We start from the raw sequence: 16,504 nt of genomic DNA on the forward strand, positions 1-16,504 counted from the left end.
TTAGGAAGCACTCACTTACGTGGTTTCTATCCTTCATTCTGTCTTCCATAGAGCTAGGAAGGAATTGCTGGTGTTGGAGACACCTTGCTACTTGGGTGAGAGAAGGAGGGGTAATTAACAAGAGAGAAACCACTGTCTGAAAATCACAAAGCATTCCTCACATACTCGGAACCCATATTACTGAGAATATTAGCAGTGTGGCTTAGAAAACTTGAGTTATTCGCTGTGGCTCATGCCTGTAATCTCAGCACCTTAGGAGGCCGAGGCGCGAGGATTGCTTGAGCCCAGGAATTTGAGACTAGCCTGGGCATCATAGTGAGACCCTGTCTCTACAAAAAATAAACAAATTAACCGGACACGGTGGTTCATGCCTGTAGTGGCAGCTACTTGGGAGGCTGAGGCAGGAGGATTGCTTGAGCCTAGGATATGATGTTGAGGCTCCAGTGAGCCAAGATGGCACCACTGCACTTCAGCCTGAGTGACAGAGTGAAACAATGTCTCAAAAAAAGCACAACAAATCTCAAATTATTTTAGGTTTGATTGGAGGTTTGTGATAGTCTCAGGCAGAAAACTCAGCAACGGGGCTTGTCTTTCCCAGGAATGTACTTGCAGCTTTCCTTGTGATCAGTGTGCCCATTTTCTCCACACTGAGATTCTAGAATCTCAATGGAGAATGTACGTGGACTAAACCAACAAACAAAGGCAAGGCAAACTAAAAAACAAACTGTTTTCAGAGAGCTGTTTTTATTTTATTTTTATTTTTTCTTTTGAGACAGAGCCTCACTCTGTTCCCCAGGCTGGAGTGCAGTGGCACAATCTCAGCTCACTGCAACCTCCACCTTCCAGGTTCAAGCGATTCTCCTGCCTCAGCCCCTGAGTAGTTGGGATTACAGGAGCACGCCACCATGCCTGGCTAATTTTTTGTACTTTTTTTTTTTTTTTTGAGATGGAGTCTTGCTCTGTCACCAGGCTGGAGTGCAGTGGTATAATCTCAGCTCACTGCAACCTCTGCCTCCTGGGTTCAAGCGATTCTTCCGCCTCAGCCTCCCGAGTAGCTGGGACTACAGGCGCGTGCCACCACACCCAGCTAATTTTTTTATTTTTAGTAGAGACGGGGTTTCATCATGGCCAGGATGGTCTCAATCTCTTAATCTTGTGGTCTGCCCACCTCGGCCTCCCAAAGTGCTGGGATTACAGGCGTGAGCCACCACGCCCGGCCTTTTTGTACTTTTAGTAGAGACGGAGTTTCACTATGTTGCCCAGGCTGGTCTCACACTCCTAACCTCCGGGTGATCCACCTGCCTTGGCCTCCCAAAGTACTGAGATTACAGGCGTGAGCCACCATGCTTGGGCTTTCTTTTTTCTTTCTTTTTGAGACAGAGTTTCACTCTTGTCGCCCAGGCTGGAGTGCAATGGTGTGATCTTGGCTCATTGCAACCTCTGCCTCCCGAGTTCACGTGATTCTCCTGCCTGAACGTCCCAAGGAGCTGGGATTACAGGTGCCTGCCACCATACCCAGCTAATTTTTGTATTTTTAGTAGAGATGGGGTTTTACCATGTTGGCCAGGCTGGTCTTGAACTCCTGACCTCAGGTGATCTGCCCGCCTCGGCCTCCCAAAAGCTGGAATTACAGGCATGAGCCACTGCGTTCAGCCTATTTTATCTTAAGAGATGAGAGGCCTTGCTCTGTCACCCTGGCTGGAGTGCAGTGGCATGATCACAGCTCACTGCAGCCTCGAACTCCTGGGCTTAGATAATCTTCCCACCTCAGCTTCCTGAGTAGCTGGGACTGTGGTGCTTGTCACCGTGTCTGGCTTTTTTTTTTTTTTTAAGAAACAAGGCCGGCCGGGCGCAGTGGCTCACGCCTGTAATCCCAGCACTGTGGGAGGCCGAGGTGGGCGGATCACGAGGTCAAGAGATCGAGACCATCCTGGTCAACATGGTGAAACCCCGTCTCTACTAAAAATACAAAAAATCAGCTGGGCATGGTGGCGCGTGCCTGTAGTCCCAGCTACTCAGGAGGCTGAGGCAGGAGAATTGCCTGAACCCAGGAGGCGGAGGTTGCGGTGAGCCGAGATGGCGCCATTGCACTCCAGCCTGGGTAACATGAGTGAAACTCCGTCTCAAAAAAAAAAAGAAACAAGGCCTTGTTCTGTTGCCCAGGCTGGCCTCAAAATCCTGGCCTCAAGGGATCCTCCCGCTTAGGCCTCCCAAAGTGCTAAGATTACAGGAATAAGCCACTGTGCCCTGCCAGCAATGTTGTAATAATCAAAACGAAGGGCAAGGGCCTAGAAGTCCGCAAATCACAGAGTGACAGCATCCAGTGATTAAATACTGAGATGAAACATTAGGGTTGCCATAAGTAAAACAGCACGCATATCCATCCAATAGGATATTATTCAGTCGTAACAAATAATGAAAACTAAAATAGAGTGCTCATGAATAAATTATTGCATATATTGGCAAACCATTTTCAATAAGGGAGCCAAGACCATTCAAAGAGGCAAGGACAGTCTTTTCAACCAATGGAGTTCACCATATACAAGAAATTAACTCAAAATGCATCTAAGTGCCATCACAGTGGCCAGGAATTGGAGACCAGCCTGGGCAACACAGTGAGAACCCTCTCTACAAAAAATAAAAAAGGAGCCCAGCGCCGTGGCTTACTCCAGTACTTTGGGAGACTGAAGTGGGCAGATCACTTGAAGTCAGTAGTTCGACACCAGCCTGGCCGACATGGTGACAGAGAATGAAGAGTTGTTTAATGGGGATAGAGTTTCAGTTGTGCAAGATCAGAAAGTTTGGAGATTGGTTACATGTGAGCCACTGTGCGTGGCCAAAAGATATTGATTCTTGGGGCCTGGTGACTCATACCTGTAATCCTAGCACATTGGGAAGCTGACGTCTGAGGATTATTTGATGCCAGGAGTTCCAGACCAGCCTAGGCAACAAAGTGAGACCCCATCTCTACAAAACATAAAAGAATTAGCTGGGTGTGACAGTGTATATCTGTGGTCCCAGCTACTTGGGAAGCTAAGCCTGGAGAATCGCTTGAGCCCAGGAGTTCCAGGCTGCAGTGAGCCGTGATCTTGCCACCGCACTCTAGCCTGAGCGATGGAACAAGACTCTGTCTCAAGAAAAAAAACTTAAAATCAATAACAATAAATAAATAAAATAAAGCTGGGTGTAATGGCTTATGCCTGTAATCCCAGCACTTTGGGAGGCCAAGGGTGGATTGCTTGAAGCCAAGAGTTTGAGACTAGCCTGGCCAACATGATGAAACACCATCTCTACTAAAAATACAAAAATTAATGGGCCGTTGTGCTGGGCACCTGTAATCCCAGCTACTTTGGAAGCTGAGGCGTGAGAATTGCTTGAACCTGGAAGGGGAGGTTGCAGTGAGCCGAGATCGTGCCACTGCACTCCAGCCTGGGCAACAGAGCAAAATTTGGTCTCAATAAATAAATAAATATATACATACATAAATACATAAAATGAAGAGATAGGGATTTGATTAAACACTTTATCTTGAATGACATAGACATCGGCCCACAGATGGCTTCTGTGGTTTCATAGCTGTCTCTCATAGCTTTGGTGAGTTTGTCTTCTGACTTCCAGTCATGTGCTTCTAAACTCAACATGAAACTGTCTTGTCCCACCTGGGCTTCTGACTGCCCTAACTTTTCAGACAAAGACCCCACCAGTGCTACAGTCTGCATTAGAACGCCCGCTCGCGGAACTCGGTGTATTCGCCCAGTATTTAGTCCATGAACACTCAAACAATTTGCAATCCAAAGCAGATCTGAAATATGAGAATATACACTTATCTGTGCATTTCCTTTAGGTAAATTTTGTCTCAATAAAGTGCTGGGGAGAAAGGAAGGAAGCACTGACACACGCTACACCAAGGGCGAACCTTGAAAACAGCATGCTGAGTGAAAGAAGTTAGACATAGGAGGCTACAAAGTGTATGATTCCATTTACATGTAATGTCCAGCATAGGCAAATCCATAGAGACAGAGTAGATTAGTCCCCAGTCTAGCCTCATTCTAGGCCTGGGCAAAATGGGAAGTGACTACCTAAGTGTATAGGGTTTCTTTTCGGGGGGTGATGACAATGTACTAAAATTAGATGACAGCGGGGGTTGCGCAACTCTGAATTTACTAAAAACCATTGAACTGCATATTTTAAACAGGTTGATTTTTTTTGTTTGTTTGCTTTTTTTGTTTTTGTTTTTGGTTTTTTGAGACGGAGTTTCACTCTTGTTACCCAGGCTGGAGTGCAATGGCGCAATCTCGGCTCACTGCAACCTCCACGTCCTGGGCTCAGGCAATTCTCCTGCCTCAGCCTCCTGAGTAGCTGGGATTACAGGCACGCACCACCATGCCCAGCTAATTTTTTGTAGTTTTAGTAGAGACAGGGTTTCACCATGTTGACCAGGATGGTCTCGATCTTTTGACCTCGTGATCCACCCGCCTCGGCCTCCCAAAGTGCTGGGATTACAGGCTTGAGCCACCGCGCCCGGCCAAACAGGTTGATTTTACATGTAAATAATGCTCAATGCTGTCGAGTGGAATTAGGGTTCCTAGAACAATGCCATCAGGAAGTATTAAAAGTAAGTTTCATGGCTGTCCATGGTGGCTCACGCCTGTAATCCCAGCATTTTGGGAGGCGGAGGCGGGTGGATCACCCAAGGTCGGAAGTTCGAGACCAGCCTGACCAACATGGAGAAACCCCGTCTCTACTGAAAATACAAAAATTAGCTGGGCATGGTGGTGCATGCCTGTAGTCTCAGCTTTTTGGGAGGCTGAGGCAGGAGAATGGCTTGAACCTGGGAAGTGGAGGTTGAGGTGCGCTGAGATTGTGCCACTGCACTCCAGTCTGGGCAACAAGAGAACTTCGTCTCAAAAAAAAAAAAAGAAAAGAAAAAAGTGAGTTTCTTTTAACCCTTACTGCCCCCGCCCACCACTGCTGGCATTGTCCTTGTCAAAAGTTCCTTCTGGGCCAGGCACAGTGGCTCACACCTGTAATCCCAGTGCTGTGGGAAGCCAAGGAAAGAGGATTGCTTGAGCCCAGGAGTTCGAGTGTGGGCAACATTGGGAAACCCTATCTCTACAAAAAAACAAAACAAACAAACAGACAAAAAAAGAAAATTGGCCAGGCGTGATGACACATACCTGTAGTCTTAGCTACTTGGGAGGTTGAGGCCAGAGGATCTCTTGAGGCAGGGAGGTTGCGGCTGCAGTGAGTCTTGATTGCACCACTGCACTCCAGCCTGGACAACCGATTAAGACCCTGTCTCAAAACAAACCAGACAAAAAACAAATAATCTTCTGTTCATTCATTAATGATTAATTTATTGAGCATCTACTATGGTCAAATGCTGAAATGTCCTACAAGGCTGTAGAGTTAAGCAATCTTTCCTTTTGCTACACACTTGCTGATTCCCAAGATTCATCAAATTTCCTGATCTCTCCAAATCCAGTTTCCTTATTGTAAACTGGGAAAAAGAAAAGTATCTGTTTCCCAAGACTGACGTAAAGATTGTATAAGATACTGCATAAGGGCCAGGCACAGTGGCTCATCCCTGTAATCCCAGCACTTTGGGAGGCTGAGATGGGTGGACCACCTGAGGTCAGGAGTTTGAGACCAGCCTGACCAACACGGATAAGCCCTATCTCTACTAAAAATACAAAAATTAGCAGAGCATGGTGGTGCATGCCTGTGATCTCAGCTACTCGGGAGGCTGAGGCAAGAGAATCGCTTAAACCTGGGAGGCAGAGGTTGCAGTAAACTGAGATTGCGCCATTGCACTCCAGCCTGAGCAACAATAGTTAAATTTCATTTCAAAAAAAAATAATAATAATAATGCATAAAAGTGTCTAGGATACTATAAGCATCAATGGATGTTGGCTACTATTACAGCGTTAAGAAAGTTAACTCTTAGATCCCTCCTAGAGTTGGACAATCTGTTAATAAGTAACCATGGCGCTTCTCTCTCCACTGGGAAATTATGAAAACAATTACAAATTATGGCAGAGGTTCTTTTTTTATTTCCCCCAGAGACAGGATCTTGCTCAGTCACTCAGGCTGGAGTTCAGTAACATGAACATAACTCACTGCAGCCTCAAGCTACAGGGTTCAAGAGTTCCTCCTGCCTCAGTCTCCTGAGGAGCTAGGACTATAAGTGTCTACCATCACACCTGGCTAATTTTTCAAAAAATTTTTATAGGCTGGGCACGGTGATTTATGCCTGTAATCCCAGCACTTTAGGAGGCTGAGGTGGGTGGGTCACCCAAGGTCAGGAGTTTGAAACCAGCCTGGTAGACATGGTAAAACCCTGTCTCTACTAAAAATATAAAATCAGCTGGATATGGTGGTGCATGCCTGTAGTCCCAGCTACTTCAGAGGCTGAGGCAGGAGAATCTCTTGAACCTGGGAGGCGGAGGTTGCAGTGAGCCAAGATTGTGCCATTGCACTCCATCCTGGGCAAAAAGAATGAAACTCCAACTCAAAAAAAAATTTTTTTTCCTTCTTTGAAGATAAAAATAAAGGTGTTTTTGGTTAAAAATATTTTTCTTTTTAGGGATGGGGTCTCCCTATGTTGCCTAGGCTTTTCTCCCACTTCTGGCCCCAAGTGATCCTCCTATCTCAGCCTCCCACTGTGCTGGGATTACTAATGTGAGCCGCCGTGCCCAGCTGATAGCAGAAGTCTTAAAGTGTGGTCCCAGGGCCAGCCCCACAAGCATCACTTGGAAACTTTTTAGAAATGCAAATTCTCAATCCACTGATTCAGAAACTTTGAGTGGGCTCCAGCATCTGTGTTTTTTTTTTTTTTTTTTTTGAGACAGAGTCTCGTCAGGCGCCAGACTGGAGTGCAGTGGCACGATCTCGGCTCACAGCAACCCCTGCCTCCCAGGTTCAAGCAGTTCTCCTGCCTCAGCCTCCCAAGTAGCTGGGACTACAGGCGTGCACCACCACGTCCAGCTAATTTTTGTATTTTTAGTAGAGACGGGGTTTCACCATGTTGGCCAGGATGGTCTTGATCTCTTGACCTCGTGATCCGCCTGCCTCGGCCTCCCAAAGTGCTGGGATTACAGGAGTGAGCCACTGAGCCCAACCCCAGCATCTGTGTTTTAACAAGCCCTGTAGGTGACTCTAAAGCATGTTCAAGTTTGAAAGCCAGTGAGTGATAGCAGAGTGTTCAAGAGGCTGGCCGTGGCTGGGTACAATGGCTCATACCTGTAATCCAAGCACTTTGGAAACTAAGGCAGGCAGATTGCCTGAGCCTAGGAGTTCAGACCAGCCTGGGCAACAAGGCAAAACACTGTCTCTACAAAAAAATACAAAAAATTAGCCAGGCGTGGTGGCTTGTGGTCCCAGCTACTTGGGAGGCTGAGGTGGAAGGATCACTTGGATCACTGGAGACCGGGAGGTCAAGTCTTCAGTGAGCCAAGATCAAACCACTGCGCCTGGATGACAGAGTGAGACCCTGTTTCAAATTAAAAAAAAAAATAAAAAGAAAGAAAAGTTTGGCTTCTAGAGCCAGGACACAAATCTTTTTTTTTTTTTTTTAATTTTCTTTTTCATCCAGCCCAAAATGTCACACAAATCTTAACTCTCCCACTTGCAAGTAAATTAATCCCCTACTCCAGGGATCAAGTCTCCCAACTGTAAATGGGATAAGAATAGAATATATATATATATATTCTGAGATGGAGTTTTGCTCTTGTTGCCCAGACTAGAATGCAATGGTGCAATCTCAGCTCACTGCAACCTCTGCTTCCGGGTTCAAGTGATTCTCCTGCCTCAGCCTCCCGAGTAGATGTGATTACAGGCATGTGCCACCACACCCGGCTAATTTTGTATTTTTTGTAGAGATGAGGTTTCTCCATGTTGGTCAGGCTGGTCTTGAACTCTGGACCTCAGGTGATCTACCCACTTCAGCTTCCCAAAGTGCTGGAATTACAGGCATGAACCATTGCACATGGCTCCCTGCCCCGTTTTTTTTTTGTTGTTTTTAAGATGTAATCTCATTCTGTCGCCCAGGCTGGAGTGCAGTGGTGCAATCTCAGCTCACAGCAACCTCTGCCTCTTGGGTTCAAGTGATTCTCCTGCCTCAGCCTCCTGAGCAGCTGGGACTACAGGCGTGCGCCACCACGTCCAGCTAATTTTTGTATTTTTAGTAGAGACAGGGTTTCACCATATTGGCCAGGCTGATCTCGAACTTCTGATCTTGTGATCCACCCACCTTGGCCTCCCAAAGTGCTGGGATTACAAGTGTGAGCCACCACACCTGACCTGTACTTCTTAAGATTGTTATGAAGTAAGTGTTTAGAACAGTGTCTGGGCCAGGTGCGGTGCCTCACATTTTATAATCCCAGAACTTTGAGAGGCCAAGGCAAGAGGATTGTTTGAGTCCAAGAGTTCAAGACCAGCCTGGGCAACATGATGAGTCCCTGTTTCTAAATATATACATATAAAATTATAAATATGTATATTAATATATAATATATATTATATAATACATATATAAATATATATTAACATATATAATAATATATAAATATATATTAGCAATATATTATAATTATTAATACATAAATATATATATTTTATTATTATCATTATTTGAGATGGAGTCTTGCTCTGTCACCCAGGCTGGAGTGCAGTGGCGTGATCTCAGCGCACTGCAACCTCCACCTCCTGGGTTCAAGTGATTCTCCTGCCTCAGCCTCCTGAGTAGCTGAGACTACAGGTGCTCACCATCATGCCTGGCTAATTTTTGTATTTTTAGTAGCGATGGGGTTTCACAGTGTTGGCCAGGATGGTCTCAATCTCTTGACCTCATGACCTGCCCTCCCAAAGTGCTGAGATTACAGGAGTGAGTCACTGCGCCCCGCTAAATATATATATATATATATATATAAAGAAGGGGCCAGACATGGTGGCTCACATCTGTAATCCCAGCACTTCAAAAGACTGAGGCAGATGGATCACTTGAGGTCAAAAGTTCCAGACCAGCCTGGCCAACATGGGAAACCCCGTCTCTACTAAAAATATAAAAATTAGGCCGGGCGCAGTGGCTCACGCCTGTAATCCCAGCACTTTGGGAGGCTGAGGCGGGTGGATCACGAGGTCAAGAGATCAAGACCATCCTGGTCAACATGGTGAAACCCCGTCTCTACTAAAAATACAAAAAATTAGCTGGGCATGGTGGCGTGTGCCTGTAGTCCCGGCTACTCAGGAGGCTGAGGCAGGAGAATTGCCTGAACCCAGGAGGCGGAGGTTGCAGTGAGCCGATATCGCGCCATTGCACTCCAGCCTGGGCAACAAGAGCGAAACTCCGTCTCAAAAAAAAAAAAAAAAAAAAAAAAAAAAAAATATATATATATATATATAAATTAGCCATGCATGGTGGTGGGCACCTGTAATCCCAGCTACTCAGGAGGCTGAGGCAGAAGAATCGCTGGAACCTGGGAAGTGAAGTTTGCAGTGATCAGAGATCGTGCCACTGCACTCCAGCCTGGGTGACAAAGCAAGACTCCATCTCAAAAAAAATAAACATAAATAAATAAAAGAGAACAGCATCTGGCACATAGTAAGTTGTCAATAAATGTTAGCTATCATTATTGAAGACCACCTCTATTTCCAAAATTAAGCCTTTAAAAAAGTTCCAACAATACGTCATTATACAAAGTTTTAAAAATAATTTAAAGAACATGCTTCCCCTGAGATTTAAGACAGGCATGCTACAGTATGTGACTGAGCTCCCCCCATCCCTTCCCTGCCCTCCCTTTGAGCAGAAACCAGAGTGACAGGAAAGGCAGTATGAGAGAAGGTCATGCTGTACTTATGCTTAAACAAAGGAAAAAGTGAAATAGAAAAAAAAAAAAGCAGATGGGTGGGTCATGCAATACAAAGGGAACCATAAACGTTTTGAGGGGTAAATGCCCATAAATAGGACGTTTCCAATGGCAAGTATCTGGTGGTTCTGTTTGGTACACAAAGCAGAATAAGTCTTAAGGTCTTTTGAATACGGTGGTGCCATTTATTTATTTCCCAAGAGGTACACTCAGGATGGCTTCCTTCTTGTTTGCTATGTTATTTTCAGGTCTTGTTTTTCTTAAATCATACATGGAAACAAAAAGGATTTTGCAGATTTCCCAGTCTGGTTTAAATGCCTGCAGTGCTAGGTCAGTGATTTTATCTCGAGGAGGTTGGGGAAGGACTCTAGCGCAGGAAGGGTGGTGCCAAGGGCACTGTTTTAAGTCTGTGTTTGCATAAGGCAACATTTAAAAAAAACCTGATTTGTTTATTCAGGGTGGTGGGCGGGAGGGCATTAATAACTAAAGTTCTCCACCCTCCCCTCCAGTCTGCCTGTGCTCCACCACTGGAATGCAACACCCTCCTTACAGCGAAGTTAAGGGAATGAAATGAGCTTGGCCCAAGGCCTGGAAGTGAATGCATAATGTTCCTTTGAGATTTGGTTAGTGTGAAACTTCTGTAGAAATATCTGCCTTCCCTGGTGCCCTCCAGATCTGCTGCTTGGTTTGTAAAATGTTTTGTAATAAATGTTTAGCTATATAGACCTAGCAGTCCTGGTGATGCACCTATCTGATTACCTTTCAACAGATGAACAGGTCCCCGGCATGGTGGCTTATGCCTGTAAGTCCAGCACTTCGGTAGGCCAAGGAGGAGGATTGCTTGAGCCCAGGAGTTCGAGATCAGCCTGGCCAATATGGTGAAACCCTGTCTCTACTAAAGATATAAAAAAAATTAGCCGGGTGTGGTGGTGAATGCCGATAATCCCAGATACTCAGGAGGCTGAGGCAGGAGAATCGCTTGAACCTGGGAGGTGGAGATTGCAGTGAGCCATGATTGAGCCATTGCACTCTAGCCTGGCTGACAGGACAAGACTCTATCTCAAAAAAAACAAAAAAACAAAACAAAAATTAGCCAGGTGTGGTTGCACACATTTGTAGTTCAGCTACTCTAGAGGCTGAGGTGGGAGGAGTGCTTAAATCTGGGAGGTGGAGGCTACAGTGAGCCACGTTCATGCCATTGCACTCTAGTTTGGGCATCAGAACTGTCTCAAAAAAAAAAAAAAAAAAAAAAAAAAAAAAAAAAAGGGGGTGGGGGAAACAAAAAGGAGAGAGAGAGAGAGAGACTAACAAAGGTGGAGCATGGTGACTGATGCCTGTAATCCCAGCACTTTGGGAAGCCTAGGCAGGAGGATGGCTTGAGCCTGGAAGAGACCAGCCTGGGCAACACAGCAAGACCTTGCCTCTAAAAAAAAAAAGGGCCAGGTGTGGTGGCTCATGCCTGTAATCCCAGCACTTTGGAATGCTGAAGCAAGCAGATCATGACGTCAGGTGATGAAGACCATCCTGGCCAACATAGTGAAACCCCATCTCTACTAAAAATACAAAAAAATTAGCAGGGCGTGGCAGCGTGTGCCTGTAGTCCCAGATACTTGGGAGGCTGAGGCAGAAGAATTGCTTGATCCCTGGAGGCGGAGGCTACAGTGAACTGAGATTGTGCCACTGTACTCCAGCCTGGCGACAGAACGAGATTCCGTCTAGAAAGAAAGAAAGAAAGAAAGAAAGAACGAACGAACGAAAGAGGACTAACAGGCATAAGGTAAGATGTTCAACATCACTAATTAGATAAGTTCAAAATAGTCCAGGCTGGGCAACATGGTGAAACCCGTCTGTATAAGAAAATACAAAATTAGTCAGGCATGGTGGTGCATGCTTGTAGTTCCAGCTACTTGGGAGGGTGAGGTGGGAGGATGGCTTGAGCTTGGAGGTGGAGATTGCAGTGAGCTGAGATTGTGCCACTGCACTCCAGTCAGCTTAGGTGACAGAGCTAGACCCTGTCTAAAAAAAAAAAAAATAGATAAGTGGAAAGTAAAACTACAGTAAGACATCACCTCACATCCCTCAGGATGGCTATTGTTATTGTTATATATATATATTTTGAAACGGAGTTTTGATCTTGCTGCCCAGGCTGGTGTGCAATGGCGCCATCTCAGCTCACTGCAACCTCTGCTTCCCAGGTTCAAGTGATTCTCCTGCCTTAGCCTCCCAAGTATCTGGGATTACAGGCATGTGCCACCACACTTGGCTAATTTTTTTGTATTTTTACTAGAGATAGGGGGTTCTCCGTGTTGGTCAGCAGTGGCTCACACCTGTAATCCCAGCACTTTGGGAGGCTCAGGCAGGCAGATCACCTGAGGTCAGGAGTTCGAGACCAGCCTGGCCAACATGGCAAAACCCTGTCTCCACTAAAAATACAAAAATTAACCGAGCGTGGTGGTGTGTGTCTGTAATCCCAGCTACTCAGAAGGCTGAGACAGGAGAATAGCTTGAACCCGAAGGCAGAGGTTGCAGTTAGCTGAGATGGTACCCCTGCACTCCAGCCCGGGCAATAGAGCAAGACTCCATATCAAAATAAATAAATAAGTGTAGAATTCCATGTGATCCAGCAATTTCCCCTTCTGGGTGTGTACACAGAAGAATTGAAAACAGGATCTTAAAGAGATATTTGCACACCCATGTTCATAGCAGCACTATTCACAATAGCCAAGAGGTGGAAGCAACCCAAATGTTTATCAGTGGATGAATGGAGAATATGGTCTATCTATACAATGGATATGATTCAGCTTAAAAAGGAAGGAAATGTAGCTGGGTGTGGTGGCTCACGCCTGTAAACCCAGCATTTTGGGATGCCAAGGCGTGTGGATCACGAGGTCAAGAGATCAAGACCATCCTGGCCAACATGGTGAAACCCTGTCTCCACTAAAAATACAAAAATTAGCTGAGCATGGTGGCGCATGCTCCTGTAGTCCCAGCTACTCGGGAGGCTGAGGCAGGAGAATCGCTTGAACCCAGGAGGTGGAGGTTGCAGTGAGCTGAGATTGCACCACTGTACTCCAGCCTGGTGACAGAGCCAGACTCCACCTAAAAAAAAAAGGAAAGAAATGCTGACAGGTGCTACAACATGGATAAACCTTGAAGACATTATTCTGAGTGAAAGAAGCCAGTCACAAAAAGACAAATATCACATGATTCTGCATATAGGAAGTCATATGCATATGCAACGTAGTGGAAGTCATATGTGAAATCATGTAGTATTTGTGATAGATTCAGAAGGTAGAATGGTGGGTGGCAGGGCTAGGCTGGGAGAATAGGGAGAGAGTTTGTTTAATCGGGAGAGAGTTTCAGTTTTGCAAGATGAAAGAGCTCAGGAGATTGGTTGCACAATAATATAAATATACTTAACACTACTGAACGATACGCTTAGAAATGATTAAGAATGGCCGGGCGTGGTGGCTCAAGCCTGTAATGCCAGCACTTCGGGAGGCTGAGGCAGGCGGATCACGAGGTCAGGAGATTGAGACTCTCCCGGCCAACATGGTGAAACCCTGTCTCTACAAAAAATACAAAAATTAGCTGGGCGTGGTGGCGAGTGCCTATAGTCCCAGCTACTCAGGAGGCTGAGGCAGGAGAATTGCTTGAACCCGGGAGGTGGAGGTTGCAGTGATCTGAGATCAAGCTATTGCACTCTAGCCTGGCCGACAGGGTGAGACTCTGTCTCAAAAATAAAATAAAATAAAGATTAAAAAAATTAAAATAAAATAAAAATTAAAAAAATATTTAAAAATTAGCCATGATGGTACCACTGCATTCCAGCTTGGGTGACAGAGGGAGACTCTGTTTAATAAAAAAGGAAGGAAGGAAGGAGGGAAGGAAGGCAGGAAGGAAGAAAGGAAGGAAGAAAAAACATGAATATGTGCTTACTGTAAAGAAAGTCAAATGTTACTAAGTAGTATAATCAGAAGTGAGAGGCCTTCCTCCACAATGCCACAATAGAGCAAGACTCCATATCAAAATAAATAAATAAGTGTAGAATTCCATGTGATCCAGCAATTTCCCCTTCTGGGTGTGTACACAGAAGAATTGAAAACAGGATCTTAAAGAGATATTTGCACACCCATGTTCATAACAGCACTATTCACAATAGCCAAGAGGTGGAAGACCAAGAGGTCTTCCTCCACAATGATCCCCAAGCAACTACTGTGAACAGTTTAATGTAACTTTCTAGACCTATTACAGTAGCACCAGCATGTCACTGCCAAGCACTTGAAATGTGGCAAGCCCTAACTGAGATGAGCTGTAAGTATAAAAACACATCTTCAATTTCATCTGGGTGTGGTGGCTTCCAGCTGTAATCCTAGCACTTTGGGAGGCCAAGGTGGGCAGATTACCTGTGGTCAGGAGTTTGAGACCAGCCTGGCTAACATGGCAAAATCTCGTCTCTACTAAAAACACAAAATTAGCCGGCTTTGGTGGTGTGTGGTGTGTGCCTGTAGTCCCAGCTACTTGGGAGGCTGAGGCCAGAGAATCACTTGAACCTGGGAGGCAGAGGTTGCAGTGAGCTGAGACTGTGCCACTACACTCCAACCTGGGTGACAGAGGGAGACTCTGTCTCAAAAAAAAAAAAAAAAAAAATCTTGGATTTCTTTTTTGTTGTTTTGAGACACCGAGGCTGGCATGCAGTGACACAACCTCAGCTCACTGCAATCTTGACCTCCCGGGCTCAGGTGATTTTCCCGCGTCACCCTCCCAAGTAGCTGGCACACACCACCACATCTGGCTAATTTTTTAATAGAGATGGAGTTTTACCATGTTGCTCATGCTGGTCTTGAACTCCTGGACTCAAGTGATCAGCCTGCCTCGGCCTCCCAAAGTGCATATGCTGGATTTCTAACACAGTACCAAAAAGGGAAAATAAACTGTTTTATTAATAATGTTTTCACTGATTTCCATGTTGAAATAATGCTTTGGGTATGTTGGGATAAATATTTGTTGAAATTAGCTTCTTGTGTTTCTTTTTACCTTTTTAATGTGGCTACTAGAAAATACAGTGCCACATGTGGCTCACACTTGATTTCTACGGAACGCCACTGTCCTACAGCAGTGCTATCTGATAGGACTTACTGCAATGATGAAATGTTCTCTACCTGCACCGTCCAGTACAAGGGCCAGCAGTGGCTCAGGCCTGTGATTATTATAATACATCATTTTGCAATGCTGTGACCAGAGGACTGCTTGATGCCAGGAGTTCAAGACCAGCTTAGGCAATGTAGTGAGAGGCAATATCTACTAAAATGACAAATATTAGCTAGGTGTGGTGGCACATGCCTATAGTTCGGTTAGAGGCCACAGTGAGTTATGATCTGGCCACAATGCTGCTGTACTCCAGCCTGGGTGACTGAGCAAGACCCTGTAAAAAAACAAAACAGGCTGGGCGCGGTGGCTCAAGCCTGTAATCCCAGCACTTTGGGAGGCCGAGGCGGGTGGATCACGAGGTCAAGAGATCGAGACCATCCTGGTCAATATGGTGAAACCCCGTCTCTACTAAAAATACAAAAAATCAGCTGGGCATGGTGGCGCGTGCCTGTAATCCCAGCTACTCAGGAGGCTGAGGCAGGAGAATTGCCTGAACCCAGGAGGCGGAGGTTGCGGTGAGCCGAGATGGCGCCATTGCACTCCAGCCTTGGTAACAAGAGTGAAACTCCATCTCAAAACAAAAACAAAAACAAAAACAACAACAACAAAACGGTAGCATATGCCTGTAATCCAGCACATTGGGAACCTAGGTAAAAGGATGGCTTGAGCTCAGGAGTTCGAGGACCAGCCTGGGCAACATAGTGAGATCTTATTTCTACTAAAAAAAATTAATTGGGTATGGTGGCATGAGCTGGTAGTCCCAGCTACTCGGGAGATTGAGGCAAGAGGGTCACTTGAGTCCGGGAGGTTGAGGCTGTATTGAGCCATGATTGTGCCACTGCGCCCCAGCCTGGATAACAGAGCAAGACCTTGTCTCAAAAAAAAAAAAAAGATAGTTGGGTGTGGTGGGTCATGCCTGGGCCAAATGGCTAACGCTTGTAATGTCAGCACTTTGAGAGGCTGAGGTGGGTGGATATCACTCAGGTGATCAGGAGTTTGAGACCAGCCTGGCCCACATGGTGAAACCCCCATCTCTATTAAAATACAAAAATTAGCTGGGTGTGGTGGTGGGTGCCTGTAATCTCAGCTACTCGGGAGGCTGAGGCAGGAGAATTGCTTGAACCTGGGAGGTGGAGGTTGCAGCAAGCCAAGATCGTGCCACTGCACTCCAGCCTGGGCAAGACAACGACATTTCAACCCAAAAAAAAAAAAAAAAAAAAAAAAAATATATATATATATATATATATATATATGATAGCCACTAGCCACATGAGGCTATTAAGAGCTGAAAATGTGGCTGGTACAACTGAGAAACTAACCTTTTATTTATTTATTTAAACCTTTAAGTTTTTTGTAGACACGGGATCTCACTAAGTTGCCCAGGCTGGTCTCAAATGCCTGCGCTCAAGTGATCCTCCTGCTTCAGCACAAGCCACTGTGCCTGGTCTAATTTTTTTTTTTTTTTTTTTTTTTTTTTTTTTTTTTTT

Source organism: Sapajus apella, unplaced genomic scaffold, assembly GCF_009761245.1.
Source record: "Sapajus apella isolate SASKATOON/1434 unplaced genomic scaffold, GSC_monkey_1.0 scaffold2, whole genome shotgun sequence".
NCBI classification, from domain to species: domain Eukaryota; kingdom Metazoa; phylum Chordata; class Mammalia; order Primates; family Cebidae; genus Sapajus; species Sapajus apella.